We start from the raw sequence: 18,856 nt of genomic DNA, 5'->3' as shown, positions 1-18,856 counted from the left end.
ATCCTGTCCATTTTGAGGGACCCAGGTGGCGCTGTGGTTAAACCACTGAGCCTAGGGCTTGCTGATCAGAAGGTCGGCGGTTCGAATCCCTGTGACGGGGTGAGCTCCCGTTGCTTGGTCCCAGCTCCTGCCAACCTAGCAGTTCGAAAGCACGTCAAAATGCAAGTAGATAAATAGGAACCGCTACAGCGGGAAGGTAAACGCCGTTTCCATGTGCTGCTCTGGTTTGCCAGAAGCGGCTTTGTCATGCTGGCCACATGACCGGGAAGCTATACGCCGGCTCCCTCGGCCAATAATGCGAGATGAGCGCGCAACCCCAGAGTCGGTCACGACTGGACCTAATGGTCAGGGGTCCCTTTACCTTTACCTGTCCATTAAGAACAGGAAGACCCTGCTCTTCCTCGATGCACATCTATTATCTTCTGCTTTTGTTTTTTTAACATTTGAAAGTGCAACCAATAGGCATGTACATCAAGGGAACATGAAACTTCTGCAGGCAATTGATATGCTTTATTTGCCTGGAAGGAGATCTTGGGGGTGGGACAATGAATGGAGAATTATTGACTGACAATCCAGACCAGTTTCAGACTGACTTCAGACTTACAATATGAGCAGTAGACTGCATTCCAAGGCTGCTGCAAGCTACTTATTCTTAGTAAACTCCAAGGTTGTTGCTGTCTCTCAGCTTCAACCCAACCCTCAGCTACTAGTTAATACTACCGGCAGTGCCGGCTGGTGTCCATTAGATCTGGCTGCTAAGGATTCATGTGGGCATGGCCAATGGGGTCACAGAGGTGTGTAAGGGTGACTCCCTACAGGGAGCCAGCCCCATCATCCTAACGTCCACCTCGCCAAGCACAAGGAGCAGCAGTGGGTCTGAAGCAGCCAGGGGGGAGGGGAGAGACTCGGAGGGAAAGAGAAACCAGCGTGTGGAACAATGGGAAAGCTCGGGGCGGAGAGATGCCGGCGGAGAGATGCAAGGGCTCGGGGATGCTGGAGAGCCCTGCCACCACCCTGGCAGGGGGGAAACTGAGAGGGCATCTCTCCTTCCGGTGTAAGAGTTAAGGAGAGCACCACGACGCAGGTCAAGGGGGAGGCGTTATGGGGTGCCCCAACTACTTTGCTGGCATAAGAACAGACGTACACCATTGCTGGATTCTGATTCGAAATGAGAGATCACGTTTTAAGCTGTTTCTGCATTGTAAATGCTTTGTACAATAAAAGTCTTTAAAGACAAACTGGACTCAAGCGGAGTTACTCTAGAGTAGCCATGACGACCCTCTGACAGGTGTTTTCTCCTTACCCTTCTCCCCCTACAAAAGACCATGGACACTTAATACCTTGCCAAAATTTCAGCTGTGGGTTCATGCCAAATATACTATACATTAGGGTTTGCGCCCTAATATGTACAGGATTGCGACCACATTAATTTGCAGGCCTACTGGAAAATATTATCCCCTTCCCTCAGCTTATTAACTGTTGTCTTCTTTCCCAAATGTGGAATAAGGTGGAGGTAGGACTATGGTGCTGGAGGAGACTCTTGAGAGTCCCATGGACTTCAAGAAGATCAAACCTATCCATTCTGAAGGAAATCAGCCTGAGTGCTCACTGGAAGGACAGATCCTGAAGCTGAGGGTCCAATACTTTGGCTACCTCATGAGAAGAGAAGACTCCCTGGAAAAGACCCTGATGTTGGGAAAGATGGAGGGCACAAGGAGAAGGGGACGACAGAGGACGAGATGGTTGGACAGTATTCTCAAAGCTACCAACATGAGTCTGACCAAACTGCGGGAGGCAGTGGGAGACAGGAGTGCCTGGCGTGCTCTGGTCCATGGGGTCACAAAAAGTCGGACACGACTAAACGATAACAGGACTAGGACCCAGGAGATATGGGCTAAATCCTGGGTCATGAAGTTCACAGTGTGAACTGCGTGCCACTGGACAGGCCTTGTAACAACAGATAATTCATATTAATGGCATATTCGTGTCCATAATTTAGGAAGCGGGGCAATAGCACCAAATGTAAATTAAAGGAGAGACCATAACACCCAACTCAGTTATCTATGTGGCAAGCCTTATGTAGCTAAAATAGCATTGCAGGAAAAATGAGGCGGCTTGAGGGAATCCAGGGGTGGCCAGAGGCATTTTGGAATGTTTCCCTTCTCGCTGAATAGGCAGGAGGGGAAGCATTCTGCAGAGCTTTGCCACCAGTCCCTCTCTGCCCCTAAGGGCTGGGGAGACCAGGAGGAAAGCTGGGTGGTGGAACTGGGGTGGTGCTCCTTGGGGGGATGTTGCCTGAGGTGGCTTCCTCACCCAGCCTAAGGGGAGCGTGGGCTCTGAGGGAACCCCAAGAAAGAAAGAACGAAAAAAAGAAAAGAGGGAGGGAGGGAGGGAAGGAAGGAAGGAAGGAAGGAAGGAAGGAAGGAAGGAAGGAAGGAAGGAAGGAAATGCTAAGTGTGAAACCCACTCAAAAGCAGCCCAATGAGGACTAAACATACTCTGTTGCTGACTATTGGTGTAGCCCAGGCAGCCCCAAACTGCGGCCCTCCAGATGTTTACAGGACCAGTGGTCGGGGAAGATGGGAATTGTAGTCCAAAACATCTGGAGGGCCGAAGTTTGGGGATGCCTGGTGTAGCCTATGTCTATAAAACCAGGGAGTCAGAGAAATTGGATGGAATGGCTGGAAACAAATAGGACATGGTCTCAAATCACTCTTTACTTTTCATTACTTTTCAAAAGTATAGTTTTCAAAGCAGATTTATTTCTTTTGGAAAATGCTTAACTGCTCAGTAAATCCATAGCTTCCAAGGATGCCAGCTCAATTGAAAAATGTTGATTAAGTGAGTGTCATTTCCCCCTTGTCCCAGTCCAGAATGTCCATGCCTCTTTGTGTTTTGTTTTTTAAGGTGATGACACAAGTACTGGGAACTCCTTTCTTCCCCCCCTTTAAAGTTTGGAACTTAATTGGACTCTGCAGAAATCTGTACAACTAAATGGCATATCCTTGATGTTTAAGGAGAGATTTAACTCATTTGGCACCAGGAGCGGCTTCAAGAAAATAGATACAACCAATCTCAGTGGTATTGATTTAATGTTTGTTCCACATCTAGAAAAATTATTTGTTCCAGCTATAAATCAAAAGTAGAGATGGCACTCTTCCCCCTGCCTTTGCAATTTAAAAGTAGGGATGCTTATGAAATTCTCCCAATATAAATTTATCGCAGGCTTTTGGGGATTCCAAATGTGGAGCAGCACCAATGCACTATCAACCCACCATTCTTCCATTTTTTATTTCCGAACTGAACTGTCTTCAGATGCATACATGCACTAGTGTCAATTCGTGACCAGCAGGGAAGAAAGATGTGAACTGAAAACTGCTATAAATGAAGGGTGCATCACTTCTGAAACGAAATATAGAATGTTCAAGCAGAATGTAGGGAGAATGGAACGAGCAGTAGATCCAAGCCACAGGACAGCAATGAAATGGAACAGTGGACATGAACACATCCCCTAATTCAAACACCAAGATGTTAAATGTTCCTGAAACTTTATGTAATGCTTTGGTCTAGTGTTATATCGTTTTTTGAATGGGCAAAAGTAATGTAGGGTCAATAGCAGGGATTTCTGCGATGAGTCGCAACAGGGAGTCAGTAGTGGGGATGGTGAGGCAAAAGACCCTGGGCCCAAGCACACATGTATATTGTATAAAGGTGCAAAGCCCTTCTTTTGCACCCTGTGAAACATAAATGCACAGAGGTGTTTTTTAAAAAAAAACTGGGAAACAACACGCCCATGACTCTCAAGCCTTCCTTGATAATAATAATAATAATAATAATAATAATAATAATAATAATAATAATAATAATTTATACCCCGCCCATCTGGCTGGGTTTCCCCAGCCACTCTGGGCGGCTTCCAACAGAAAAATAAAATAAAATAATTAAACATTAAAAGCCTCCCTAAACAGGCCTGTCTTCAGATGTCTTCTAAAAATCTGGTAGCTGTTTTTCTCTTTGACATCTGATGAGAGGGCCTTCCACAGGGTGAGTGCCACTTCCGAGAAGGCCCTCTGCCTAGTTCCCTGTAACTTGGCTTCTCGCAACGAGGGAACCACCAGAAAGCCCTCGGCACTGGACCTCAGTATCCGGGCAGAACGATGGGGGTGGAGACACTCCTTCAGGTATACTGGACCGAGGTCATTTAGGGCTTTAAAGGTCAGCACCAACACTCTGAACACTCGATCTCCTTCCCCCTTCATTTTGACAGATCAGGGGAGGCTTGGGAGTCACAGGCGGGCGGGCATTGCCCAGGAGGGGCCAGCCTGGTAGTGGAGTTGGCTCTGGCTGGCTTGCTGCCGTTGTGCAGGAAAAATGGCAGGCGCCACCACGGCAGCGAGCAACTCAAGCCAGCCAGAGCCAACTGCGCTAACAGGCTGGCTCCAGGCTGTTGAGGCTGCTGCTGCCACATTTCCTAGGGATGGAATTAGTCTGGGGACTGTCCCCGGGAACCGGGTACGTCTGGTAACCCTACCTTATAAGAACACGTTTTCTATTTTTTAGCTGTTCTCATTTTATCTGTAAGCCACCTTGAGTCCCCGTCAGGGAAAAAGGTGGATAAATAAATAAATAAATAAATAATAATAATAGAAAACAAACATATTGTGCAAATGATCCCCAAAATGGTTGCTGTTTTTAAAAAGTATTTCGCAATTGGAAGTTTATCAATCTTTAATTCCCATGTCACCCTTTCTTCCCTTTCCTTCCTTATGCATATATTTAAAGGGCTGGCGAAATATCCTTTTGTAAAATACACGGGACACAGTAATGCTGTTTTCTTCAGGATTTTGGTATTAGTTAAGTCGGGAGTACATCTAGTAAGTCTGGATTAGTTGCAGCCTCATGTCAAAAGAAACTATGCCCTACATATTCCCAACGTAACATGTCAAACCTTTGCTGCGTTCTGAACCTGTCCTGTTAGGTTAGGGGTTGCTAATATTTTTGGACCATGGACACATTTGCAAACAGGAGAAACTGTAGCGGGTACCACACACACAACACAAGAAATCACACACTTCAACCAATTAAAGTTGTTGCAATAGAATGGACTGTCTATTACGTTTTACATTTTTATGAAATATAGAACCCTTAACATAATGGCTTAAACCAGGCATCCCCAAACTGCGGCTCTCCAGATGTTTTGGCCTACAACTCCCATGATCCCTAGCTAACAGGACCAGTGGTCAGGGAAGATGGGAATTGTAGTCCAAAACATCTGGAGGGCCAAAGTTTGGGGATGCCTGGCTTAAACAAAACATTAATAAATGGTTTTATGTCACTTCACAACTTGGAAAAGGGGTTTTGACAACCCCTTTCTTCTACTTTAGTTATTCTGTTCTTCCATTCCACTATAGAAAATGATAGTAGATCTCTGATTATTACCCTGGAGGTTTTTCAGTTCGAATGAACTTCTTGGGTAATAATATCCCACCATTTCCAGTAAAATAGTCAGACATCTGTGCAAAGGACCGATGACTCTGAACTCATAAAATGAGTGACACCGTGACACACATAAAAAACGACGTGCTCAAAAGGTATAGTTTTGCAAATGGATGACCTCAGAAAAGCTGCAGTGAAGTACAGAAAATCAAGGGCAACGTCATGAATCATCAAGATCTGTGGAGCTCAGCCAACTTAATTTCATGGCAGATATGATACAGGCTCCAGTAAAAGTATGAATGAGTGGTCCCCACTGGCAGAGCCTGTGATTAAGACAACATTATATAGTGTTCATTGACAATGAACCAACTCATTACAGTGGTGCCCTATCAAGTTGAGAGATAGAATAGTACGGGATAGATGACTTTGTTTTTTTTTACAGCATTAATAAAATCCTGAAGGCTAACCAGGAAAAGAAATTGGTTGACTGATATGGATTTTATGGACAAAGGTCCAATTTAAATACAGAACCAGAAAAGCATACCGAGGCATCATTAGGTGATATGATTCAATTCGCTTATTAGGAATTATGTTGAGGAACAGTAATTTAGAAAAGATGTGTGTGTATGGAAGTACTCAGTGATACCTCCTAAAACAAAATAAAATCATACAATCTAGAGGGGGGAAAATAATTAGTAGCTATTGCTACTTTTTGTGGGAATGAGTTCTGTAATATATGCACTGTGTGAAGCAATTATTTTGTTTATCTGTCCTGAGTCTTTCAACATTCAGCTTCATTGGATCTCCATGTGAGTTCTAGTGCTATGAGAGGAGAAAAACGTCTCTCTCTTTCTCTCTCAATGCATTATTTTATAGAGATGCATGCCTAGTCAATCTCCTTTTTCTTCTTCTTCCTTCAGCAGGACAGAGTGTTCTTTTCAGGCCTTAAGATGTTGGGAAGATCTAATATTGCTGAGGCAACTCAAATATCAAAGTAATAAGGCAAACATTCTAAACTGATATTCAAAATGACACCCCCCCCCACACCTTTTGGGAATCCATTTTAAATATTTACCAGGACACGAAATAAATGAATTGGCTAGGCATCATTGGCTCATGTATTGATTTTTTCTAACTTTTGTGGTGAGTATTTGTTTTAGGTCTAGATTTTTCCAGCACAAGAAGCCCTCTGAACACTCAAATGGAGATAATGGCCTTTGAACTTTATAGGTGAAGGGAATGCATTTTCTGAGGCCACCAGAGGAATCAATAAGTTCACTCCACACCATTTAAAAAAAAAGAAGTGCAGGAAAGCTAAATAAAAGTTACTTTGTTATAGACTAACATGGATGGAAGGTGGTGTTGGCCTGTTTGAGATATACTAGAAGAATAAGAGGCCTCATTTTCTCCACTCATGTTATCCACAAAAGACCTATCCAAAAGCCACTCTATTATTGATTTTACACTACCCATGAATTATCCAACTATTTCACAAGATTGCCCGCTTGTCTGAAGAAGTGCACAAGATATTATTATGCCTCACTTTCTGTGCATAAAAGATGTAAGTACAGGATGAGAACGCAGAGAGTCTGCTAAATTGTTCAACACCAATGATCTCAGGTACTGTCTGAGCATATGAGTGCTCCTGATAAGAATGAGAATTTAGCAGGAAGTGCACTGCTAGTTTGCCTCTTGAGCTGAGGACTCCAACCATTTGAAGTATACCCTACAATATTACATTTATTTTTTTGGCAGCATTCGTACATCACCCTTCACCAGCGCGGAAATTCACAATACAAATTTATAACAGAGCTTCCATTTCCTCTCTTCCTTCCCCCTCCCCACACCAGAAAAAAAGAAAAAACCCTCAAGTCCTCCAGAGCTGATTTTGAGGGTGAGAAGGGTGCTGCTGGGGGGAAACAGGAGGGGAAGAGGAAGTTCCTTTGTATGCAAGGAAGTCTGTTGCGGCAGCAGAGCCTCCCCATTTCCCCAGATCTAAAACATCCATTTCATTTAAAAGACTTAAGAGAATTTAAAATTGCCTTCGAGGACAAGGATGCCAGATAAATACTCCCAAGTAACAAATTCCACAGTTGGCACTGCCAATGAAAATGTCCTTCTCTTGCTGCCACTTGCTCAAGAGCAGAATCTGTCTTCTAGAATATTGTATTGCCATATTAAAGGTAAAGGTAAAGGGACCCCTGACCATTAGGTCCAGTCATGGACGACTCTGGGGTTGCGGTGCTCATCTCGCTTTACTGGCCGAGGGAGCCGGTGTACAGCTTCCGGGTTATGTGGCCAGCATGACAAAGCCACTTCTGGCGAACCAGAGCAGCACATGGAAATGCCGTTTACCTTCCCGCTGTAGTAGCACCTATTTATCTACTTGCACTTTGACATGCTTTTGAACAGCTAGGTGGGCAGCAGCAGCAGGGACCGAACAATGGGCACTTACCCTGTTGCGGTGATTCAAACTGCTGACCTTCTGATCGGCAAGCCCTAGGCTCAGTGGTTTAACGCACAGTGCCACCCACGCCCCATATTACGGAAGACTATTGTTATTTTAAGGAGAGAGGTGTTGGGCTCAGCAATTGCTCCTCTCATAATGATAGAAATACTTTGGGCCTTGGTATTTAAGAGGCTAATTCTGTTTATTCCCTAGTTGGTTCTCACATCTAGTTTTGTTTAGATGTCACTGCATGAGAATGGCATTTGGAGTAAGGAGGGCTCCTTGGAAGTGCTGACTACCTGCCAAGTACTAGCTAGTCTTTCATTCTGATGGGAAACTGATATGTCAAGCGAACACCAGCTGTGGCTTATGTAGCTGCAATAGTCACTTTGATGGGAATAAGAACCAATAACACATCTGTTCATGAGAACCTCTGCACAGGCTGGACTGCAGAAAGTGGTGTGCGCAGACCACAGCTCCATCTCCATCTTCAGCTGCTGTTGGCAAGACTCTCATCAACTATAGATCGTAAGGGAGTAAGATAATGTCAATGCTATTTAATAAAATCTTTAGCCTTCATCCCATTTGTGTGTTCATTGTGTTCTGAATCTTAAAAGAAGCACTGTCCCCTTGGCAACAACAAAACATGTATTAAAAATGGGAACATAAAATCAAACAAACAACCCTACTGATGTAACCCTAGGTATCAACAAAAACACTAGGATCGGTGTGTGTGTGTGTGTGTGTGTGTGTGTGTGTGTGTGTGTGTAGTTATGAGTTTGGTGTGTGTTAGACTGGATGCCAGACCTCTCTAACCCCTGGATACAACAGATGTTGAAATATAAGCCGGGCTAGCTTCCTGATGAGGTGATCGCCTGGGTGATGGGCCATTAAGGGAAGCAAAGCAAAGGGAGGTTCTGTGTGAGGTGGCAAATGGGTGGGACCCTTCCTTCAGCTCTCAGATAATTAGAAGGACAAAGCCAGAGTCTAGTGTTGAGTTTGCAGTGGATGTGAGCTAGAAGCAAAGCAGCAAGCAGAGAGAAAGAGACATGCCAGATTTCTGCTTGAAAGCGCCTGGAACCCCTTGACTCTCAAACTGCTGAGAGATTGGGGTGGCATGTATAATATCTGCCTGCCCTTGGAAATACAGTGTACACAAAGCAAATACTTTGTCAGTATATTGGAAGCACCCTGAATGATGAGATAAAGCTAATTAAGATGGATTTCCTGAGCATTAGAAGCATATTCTGGACACTTTCCAAACATCTTCTTTACAATCAGTGAACAAAGCAACTCCTCTCATTATACTATTACAATACAAATTGCTGTTGATAAGCCAGATTGGAAAGATTCCATTTTTCAGTTATATGTCACTTAAGCAATATATTTTCCCTACACAAGCAATAAATCTTGGGGTGGGGGTGGGGAATCGGTTTCATCAATCATTGCACTATTGTATAATCAAAGGAACAAAGTAAACAGATGAATGCAAAAAAAGATAAGCAATAAAGACCACACAGCCTTATTTTTAGCACTGCTTTGGGATTTTTGTACTGTATTTGGATGTGCCAGATAATAATTTTCTGATACATTACTTTTGCTAGTCAAACTCAGTCACTGCTAAAATTAGCAAGAGTTGTGCATATGCTAATTCATATAGGAGACACAACAGGATGCCATGCCAGAATTTCACAGCAACTTTCTTTTCTCCTTAAGATTGGCTAGTTTTACTTGAGCAGACTGACTTTAAACAGGCCACTGAGCTTTGCAGGGTGTCAGATAGGGAGAATTCAGGTGCTTATAGCAAAACAGTGTCTGTGCCATATTGTGTCAAATAGTATATATGCCACAATAATTATTCCAGGTGTAGAAAATGCTGAATGCTGACATTTACACATGGAGGATTATTGCCTAAGCCCCCACCCTCTGTGCCAAAAAACAAAACAGCTTATGTAGTGCCCAGAGGGGTGCCAAGAAACTACTATGTGAAACACCTTTTCCCAGATTGCTTCATGACCTCCTGTGTGTGTTTTAACTAGGCGATTTCAAAACAGGATTTCTCAGGTGCATTTTTAGAAACAATGCTGGAAAATGAAAGTCACAGTCATTTGTGCTACGTTAATTCAATGGAGTTTTGCTTTGGCTTCTTGGGCTAGTGTTTTTATCCCACTGCCTTAGCAGATAGGGACATGCAATATACAGCACTGCGACCCCTTTGGTAATATAAATAGGACTTTCAGAATAACATCATTCTAATTCACGACATGTAAGGAGAAAAACACAAGCTTAACACAGATTGAAGCACCTCCAAGTTCACAGGCTTCTATTAATAGGAAGCTCCTGTAGAAAAGGCTCACAATAAATTTTCTTTCCACTAGATCATGTGCTGCGCTAGGAAAGCTTTGGGTATACTGGAAGGTATTTCACAAAGTCCCAGGCGTATGGAATTAGTTAAAGAAGCTGGAGGGGAGAGGAAATATGTAAAAATAATAGCAGCAAGAATGACAGTAGGCCCCAAATGTCTTTTTTAAAAATAAAATAAAAATAAACGGTTATGAAACCATTGTAGACTAAACACAAGAGGAGGAGGAGGAACTACATTATTATCGACTGACACTTTTGTACTTTATAATCCATATATTTGTTTTCAGATTATAGAGAAAAAATTATGTGATCCATGGCCTTCAGAGAAATTCATTTCTGCAGTTTACCAAGACCTGTGCACCCCATGAAAACCTATTGAGGAACTCATAAATCATTATCTCTTGGCCAACACCTTTCTATCAAAGGGGAGCTTAGTAGTATCCATTATTGTGCAGAAGGGCAGTTGCTTATAAACAAACAAAGTGCTCCGTCTTTTTCTTTCACTGAGTGATAGCTCCCACTCAAGAAAAAAAGTGAGTGGACCTATATCCTCTTTTAAGATACAGTATGTCAGCGACCATTTAAAAGGTAACTACCATTGCCTTCAGTAGGGTTGAAAGCCAGCAGTGCAGAACTTAGTTCACAGAAGTTGCTAAGCTACTTCCAATTCTCCTGCCCCTCAAATAGCTTGCATACTAATTCATATATGGTTTGACAAAAAAAAATTACTCTAGCTTTAAACTCATGAAAATGCAACCTGAAAAACACTTTTCTGGGAATACAAAATCTAAGAAGGCAAAAATACAGTTAGATGTGAGCATAGTCTTTCTTTCTTTTTAGCTTGCTGTGACTTCAAAGGAGTGCAAAAGATGACATAGAAAATGTATGACCACAGTTGCAAAACAGCATATATATTTGTTCCCTTAACAGATTTTAGCTGACCAAAGACAAATATATATACAGTGGTACCTTGGTTTAAGAACAGCTTAGTTCATGAACAACTTGGATTAAGAATGCTGCAAACCCAGAAGCAGGTGTTTTGTGAACTTTGCCTTGGAATAAGAACATGTTTCGCTTCCTGTTGAGTGTGTTCCATTTGTAAATTGAGTCCCCCGCTGCTATGGTAAAACATGCTTTGGTTCAAGAACGCTTTGGGTTAAGAACAGACTTCCGGAACAGATTAAGTTTGTAAACCAAGGTACCACTGTATGCCATTTTTACCTATATTGGCACCTATTTACAATGAAGCGTTGGAGATAAACACAAATCACTTCTCTTTCCTGTTGCACCATAGTCACCTTTATTTAAGTCTGGATTTGGCTGAATTCAGGGCAGAACTTGTTTTTACTTCCAGGGCTCATGGGGATGGGGAGAAAGGAATGTAGCTTGGTGTTGGATCACATGCTTTGCATGCAGAAGGGCCTAGATTCAATTCCTAACATCTTCATTATCTGAAAACCCCTGAGAACTGTCGACAGCAAAGCAAACTGTTGTGTGACAACAGTCTTACTTTTTTCTTATATGCGATAGTTGTGACGCTATTGTTAAAAGTGAGTCAAGTAAATCACATTCTGTCAATGTAATGGTTCTACAGCTTATACTTTGGAAATGGCTGAACAGATTCATTTGATAGCTGGCAGAGAAAGATTTGAGTGTGGTCCATGATGAATATGGGGTAGAAGGGGTTTAAAAAAATGCTTCATTTTAAATTAGTTAAATATCCAACAGGCATTGTACATGTGTCTTACATTAACTTTCCTGGGGTGGTTTTTCCAGAAAAATTTCATTCTTTGTTTTGTGTGTTCTGGAGAACACAATGCTGATCTAGGTCAAGGAGAATATCTGGTAGGTGCTTCTGCCCTTGAGATGCATTACATGTTTGTAGTATTTATTTTATTTTAATTAAAAATGCAGTTTTCTAGCCAAGGTTGGTCAATGGACTTGTTTTTCTGCTGTTGCTAGGCAACATTTTCGGCCAATCTTTGCCAAAATAGAAGCATTATGTGGCTAGGCTAGATTCTCGCCCACCAGGCCACTTTAAGAGTTTACAGTTCAGGTAGACCAAGAGGCTAGAAGTTAAGATGTGAATGGAGACAGCAAAAGGAAAAAGAAAAAGGCAATGAGTATAAATAGTTTGAGAGGCATGAAGGAGATGGAGAAATATATCTGAGGTGCACAGCAGATGGATCTCTAATGGGCAGCTGTTGAAGGCACAAAAGAGCCTTTAGCAGGGAAGAAGCAGGACATTATGGAACAACTCTGTGTGCTTTTTCTGTTTAATATCCTTTCCCCTTGCAACCTTTAAAGGTTAAATGTAAAGGTAAAGGTACCCCTGACCATTAGTCCAGTCGCAGACGACTCTGGGGTTGCAGCGCTCATCTCGCTCTATAGGCCGAGGGAGCCGGCGTTTGTCTGCAGACAGCTTCCAGGTCATGTGGCCAGCATGACTAAGCTGCTTCTGGCAAAGCAGAGCAGCGCATGGAAACGCCGTTTACTTTCCCGCCGGAGCGGTACCTATTTATCTACTTGCACTTGTCATGCTTTCGAACTGCTAGGTTGGCAGCAGCTGGGACCGAGCAACGGGCGCTCACCCCGTCATGGGGATTCGAACCGCCGACCTTCTGATCAGCAAGCCCTAGGCTCTGTGGTTTAGACCACAGCACCACCAGCGTCCCCTTTAAAGGTTAGGGTTGTCCATTGACCTGAAAAGTCTCAGACAGGCCTGCTCCCAAGGGTTCAAATCCCCATCCCCAGACATAAAACTTGCCTGTTGACCTTGGGCCAATCACAACCTCTCAGCCTAAGCTAACTCACAGGGATGTCTGTGGGGATTAAATAAGGAGGGGGAGAACCAAGTATGCCATCTTGAACTCCTAACTGTAAACCACTCTGTGATCCTCAGGTGGAGGGCAATAGAGAAATTTAATAAATCCTGTTAAATAAATAGAACCTGAAGCCTCATACCAAACTTCGGCACTGGCAGAAGATTGAGTTGAGCAGGCAAGCAAAGAAGATCTCCTAGTATTTATGCCAGTCATAGTAAGCCCAGAATTTATTTATTTTTTACTGTTGACCAAATGCAGTAGAAGCTGGAGAGACACTCATTCCAATCTCTGAGCCCTGGGTGCATGTAGGAGCTTGCTTCAGCATCAGACCATGATTAAACACCCAGAGGCTCTGGCTCACATACTGTAGTTATGCTGCTTAGTAGGAGATTACATGGAACATGCATTTTCAGCTTCCAAATTGTAAATTAAAGTATACACATGCTAGCCTGGGGAAATTTCCTGATACAGTGGTACCTCGCAAGACGAATACCCTGCAAGACGAATTTTTCATAAGACGAATGCGTCTTGCGATCTGATGGTGACTCGCAAGACGAATTCATTCTGTGAAAAATTCGTCTTGCGAATCGCGGTTTCCCATAGGAATGCATTGAAATTTAATAAATGTGTTCCTATGGGCAAAAAAAGAAATTTCAATGCATTCCCATGGGAAACCGCGATTCGCAAGACGAATTTTTCACAAAATGAATTGACTCGCGGAATGAATTAAATTTGTCTTGCGAGGCACCACTGTAGTTGTGTGGTTTTAAAATTCAGCCTCTTTGCCCCTCTGCACACCTTTTGACCTACATGACACAACTCCTTTCAGTACTTCAGCTCTGTGCCCTCAAATAATATGTGAATTTGTAGTCAAATTATTTAAAAGGTTTCATGACTTATGATAGTGGTACACTTTTCTTAGCCGTAATTTAATTTCCACTTTGATTTACACTCATGGGGTTGCATTTCACATTAAAATGTATTTTTTTCTTTTTATAAAAAAAGAAATCTAATTACACAGAGGTTCATTTATGTAACTATAATATGAAATAAATTATATAGAGGTCATTTATGCAACCATAAACTTTTGATTGTGCCAAGTACTACATCAGAGGTTAGGTATTTGCATTTTCTCTACACACTGAAGCAACCTCATTACTGACGATTTACTTAAAAATTATGATTAGTTAGTCCCCCCCCCCCCATTTTAAAAATCTATGTCCTAATAGTTTCTTTTTTTCATGGTCAGAATTAATAGGAAACATCAACCTGACTGTTAATTGATGTTATCTTATGTTTCTTTCATACATAAATACTGTAAATACATATTGTACATAAATATTGTGCAAAATATTGTAATTGAAAATATTTTTAGAAGTGTAAGAAATCATTTTGCATCATTATCTATTTGCTAAGGGAAAGACTGAGGGCTCAAGGAGAAGGGGACAACAGAGGACGAGATGGTTGGACAGTGTTCTCGAAGCTACAAACATGAGTCTGACCAAGCTGCGGGAGGCAGTGGAAGACAGGAGTGCCTGGCATGCTCTGGTCCATGGGGTCACGAAGAGTCGGACATGACTAAACGACTAAACAGCAACAACAAGGTCCTAATCCAATCATGCCAGCACACAGCAGCATGTACTGGTGTGTATGAGGGCATATAACAACTCCAGCCCCAAATATGCAATTGGAGTCTTAATGACTATGATCAAAAAGTTTAACAAATTTATTTTAAGCATCTTTCCCCTCTCTGTCTGTCTCCTACACATATATTAGGTCCCATATCTACCAACCCTGCTACAACATACAAAGTTGCCAGGTTGAATGAATGAATGAAACTTTATTTGCGTCAGCCGTTGGCCATAGCAACGCAAGAACATTACGATATACACAGAACAAAATAGAAAGTCGATGATATAAAACACAGTTCTGCATAACAGTGGTCAAAATTCATCGGCTGATGACCTGAGCCACAAACTAATTTTAATGAACACCCTTATCAGAGTGCTTTGTAAATTGATAGTCATAGCCTTTTATGCCCTTCCACATCCATTTAATGTTTATTTAGATTTATATATACCTTCTGTTTTAATAATTGTAGCTTTCCAAAATGTTTAACAGATTTTAATTTTTTGTACCCCACCCTACTTATGCTGGTCTATGGCCATAATAAAGATTTGATTGATTGATAGGTCCCTTATGCACAATACATTTAAAGCATTCTTACAGAACTTTAACAGATATGGCTTTCCCCAAAGCATTCTGGAAACTGTGAATCGTTACGGGTGCTGAGAGTTGTTGGGAGACTCCTATTGCCCTCACAAATTTTCAGAGTTCCCTGGGAAGAGGGATTCACTGTTAAGCCACTCTGAGAATAGTCAGTCATACTGTGAGGAAAGTGGTCTAACAAATCTTATCACTCTTAACAAATTACAGTTCCCAGAATTCTTTGGGGACACCATGAATGTTAAAGTAAGAAGAGAGCTGTGACTGTATGGTGAAGTTGTGGCCATACACTGATGTTCCATCAGACACTTTAGAATTTAGAATGGAAATAGATTTCCATTCAGTCATTCCCCCCCCCCCATTGCTTTCCATCAGTGCCTTGAAATAAAGTAAAACCTCAAATAGATGCAGTGTCACATAAATACATTTAGAATCAATTATAAAACACTAAAGGAGATCATAGGCTAATAATAGCTAATGTATAATGATATCATTTCTACTCATGACACAAGGTTAATCACCAACGATTCCAGCTAAAATAGCCACAATAACAACAATTTTATTATTCAAATGCCAAGGAGAATACAGGAGTTGTTCCAGGTATGGTTCTGTGCCTGTGCAGACCAACTGGAACATTCTAGATCTCAGCCCAGGAAGCTGGTATTTGTGCCTCCTCCCCTCAAGGTGAGGTATCTGATCAGTTGCTGCTTACCCTTCAAAAGGTGGGGCAAGCCCTCTTCGGCTGAGTTCCTTTTATAGCCACATCCCAAAACAAAATCTAGAGGGACACTGGAAACAGGGCAAGGAGGAAGGCTGGGATGACCACTTAAAGAGCACAAGTTAAAGATAGAGAACATATTTCTTTTGTCTCTGTGCATCCCCACATTTGGTTCACCAACCCGCTTGGTGGAGGGCACTGATGTCCCCAGGAAAAATAAAGTTGAAAAGCAAATGAAAAGGGATGGATTTGGACTGGCAGAAAAAGTTGCTGAAGGTTGACATTGGTTCAGTCAGAATGAACATCATAGGAAGGGGGGGGGAGTTGCTAATAGCCTATTAGGATGGTAACAGATTTATTAACGGTAGATTTCTGTGAGGAAATGAGGAAGCTGATGCTTAAGAGTAGGCTTTTCCTGGTCTCCATCCCTGAGCCAGCACAAACTTGAGTGTGCAATTATCAGCTTGAGGAATAGCATGAACCATTTAATTAGTGTCTGCTACCCAAGTCATGTTTACGATCTCAGTGACCCTGGTCTCAGCATCTTAGAGGAGTGACACTATCTGGCGAACTTAGTTGGCAAGGTGCTTTGTTGATGGTGCAAACCAAAATGAAGCAGGGAGAACCTGCTATGATGAGAAAGTGTCGGCATCCTCATACCTGCCTTTCTGTGAATGACACACAACCACAAAGATGTCCAATGCCACACTGTGGACTTGGGGAGGAACTGCAGCCTGTCCAGTATAGGTTCAGGCATTGTCACTTCTGAAAATACCTCCACTGAGACAGGAAACAGTATTTCTGGGCATGGGAATCACTGTAGGTAGAATTGTTTGCAAAGGTGCCAAAGCATAATAAGCAACAGAAACAACCACAGCAGCAGAAAGTTGTTGATGTCACTGCTTGGCCACTCATACATTGCCTACTTTGAGGAAGGTTTAGAAATTAACACAGGTCCTGGGGCAAGGAGCAATAGGGGATGTACAAATGGACACCTTAGATCAGGCATCCACAAACTGCGACCCTCCAGATGTTTTGGCCTACAATTCCCATGATCCCTAGCTAACAGGACCAGTGGTCAGGGATGATGGGAATTGTAGTCCAAAACATCTGGAGGGCCAAAGTTTGGGGATGCCTGCCTTAGGTGTTAAAGAATGATACTGGGCAGCTTTTTCTGTCTGCCCTCAAAAGTAAGGCTACAAAGATGGCTGTCATGTGATACCTGCTGTTCTTTCCCACAATGATGCCCCCCGATTACAAAAATCTACTGAGTAAATTTCAGGAAATGTCACAAATTCAGCTCATGCTCTTCTCCCAAATAGACCAGAAATTATCACGTCACAGACGATTTCAGGTCAATGCCCCACTAAACGTGGAGATATTTACATTCCTTAGTAAATAGGCTCCTGTGGGCACCAGTTGTCAGCTAGATCTCTAGAATGTTCCCAGGGGCGCTTTATGCTAGCACAGAACTCATAGGTAAGAATGCACAGAGACCACAAAGAAGAATAAATTTGCCACTCTGTCCCTCTTACTTTCTCCTTGGCTAATGTGAATTGCTATAGAGAATAGCAAGGGCGTAGCCAGGATCAAAACTAGGGGGGGGGGGCAAGCCATGATCATTCAGGGGCGGGGCCACAAAGTGGGAACGTGGGCGGGGCTACAGGGCCAGCTGGCCTGGTGACATTGTGGTGGCGGCAGCGGCGGCAGCGTCCACCTTGTGCTTCTGGGGCTGGAAACGGCGGCGGCTACCCTGCTTGGCTGGAGAGGACGGGAGGGTCGGGCAGGCAAGAGGGGGTGACAGGATGGGCGAGGGCAAGGCAAGGCACGGCCGCAGTCACGACGGCTCCGAGGCGTTGCTGCATATCAGCATAATATTTCAACCATGTTGTGGGTTCAAGCCCCACCTTAGGAAAAAATTCCTGCATTGCAGGGGGTTGGACTAGATGACCCTTGTGGTCCCTTCCGACTACAATTCTATGATTCTATTGATATATTGCCATAGCATATGCATCATTCTGCTTTCTTGAATTGTCCTACTCCTAGGCATAGCAGCCAACTCCTAGAGGCCTAGGTGCCTCCCCCCCCAATTACTAGTAAATACCGTATGTGAAAGAGTCATCCCCCCCATGTTGATGGGCTTTCTATGTGGGGCTTATCTGCCCCCCCCATATTTTATTAAGAATGGAAGAGGGAGGGAAGGAAGGAAGAAATAGAGAGAGGGATAACTCATATTTGTGGGTGCCTCTGGGTGACGCTGTGATGCTGGAACTCTGCAGCAAGAGGACGGGAGGGTCGGGCAGGCAAGAGGGGGTGGCAGGGCGGGTGAGGGCGAGGGAAGGCACGACCGCAGTCACGACAGCTCCGAGGCGTTGCTGCATATCAGCATAATATTTCAACCATGTTGTGGGTTCAAGCCCCACCTTGGGGGAAAAATCCTGCATTGCAGGGGGTTGGACTAGATGACCCTTGTGGTCCCTTCCGACTACAATTCTATGATTCCATTGATATATTACCATAGCATATGCATCATTCTGCTTTCTTGAATTGTCCTACTCCTAGGCATAGCAGCCAAATCCTAGAGGCCTAGGTGCCTCACCCCCCCCAATTACTGGTAAATACCGTATTTGAAAGAGTCACCCCCCCATTTTGATGGGCTTTCTATGTGGGGCTTATCTGCCCCCCCCAGTATTTTATTAAGGATGGAAGAGGGAGGGAAGGAAGGAATAATAGAGAGAGGGATACTTCATATTTGTGGGTGCCTCTGGGTGATGCTGTGAAGCTGGAACTCTGCAGCAAGAGGATGGGAGGGTCGGGCAGGGGAGAGGGGGTGGCAGG

The 18,856-nt window shown here is 43.2% G+C and overlaps 1 protein-coding gene across 1 annotated transcript in view; it reads right to left on the bottom strand.

The window, feature by feature from the left end:
* The window catches only part of SGCZ (sarcoglycan zeta), a 120,125-nt gene that overhangs the window by 96,975 nt on the left and 4,294 nt on the right, over positions 1-18,856 (bottom strand). The gene's annotated exons all lie outside the window — the stretch shown is intronic.

The sequence above is a fragment of the Zootoca vivipara genome, chromosome Z1 (assembly GCF_965207765.1).
Source record: "Zootoca vivipara chromosome Z1, rZooViv2.hap1.1, whole genome shotgun sequence".
Classification (NCBI taxonomy): domain Eukaryota; kingdom Metazoa; phylum Chordata; class Lepidosauria; order Squamata; family Lacertidae; genus Zootoca; species Zootoca vivipara.
Note: the sequence above shows the minus strand (reverse complement) of the source record. Positions and strands in the feature narration are given on the sequence as shown.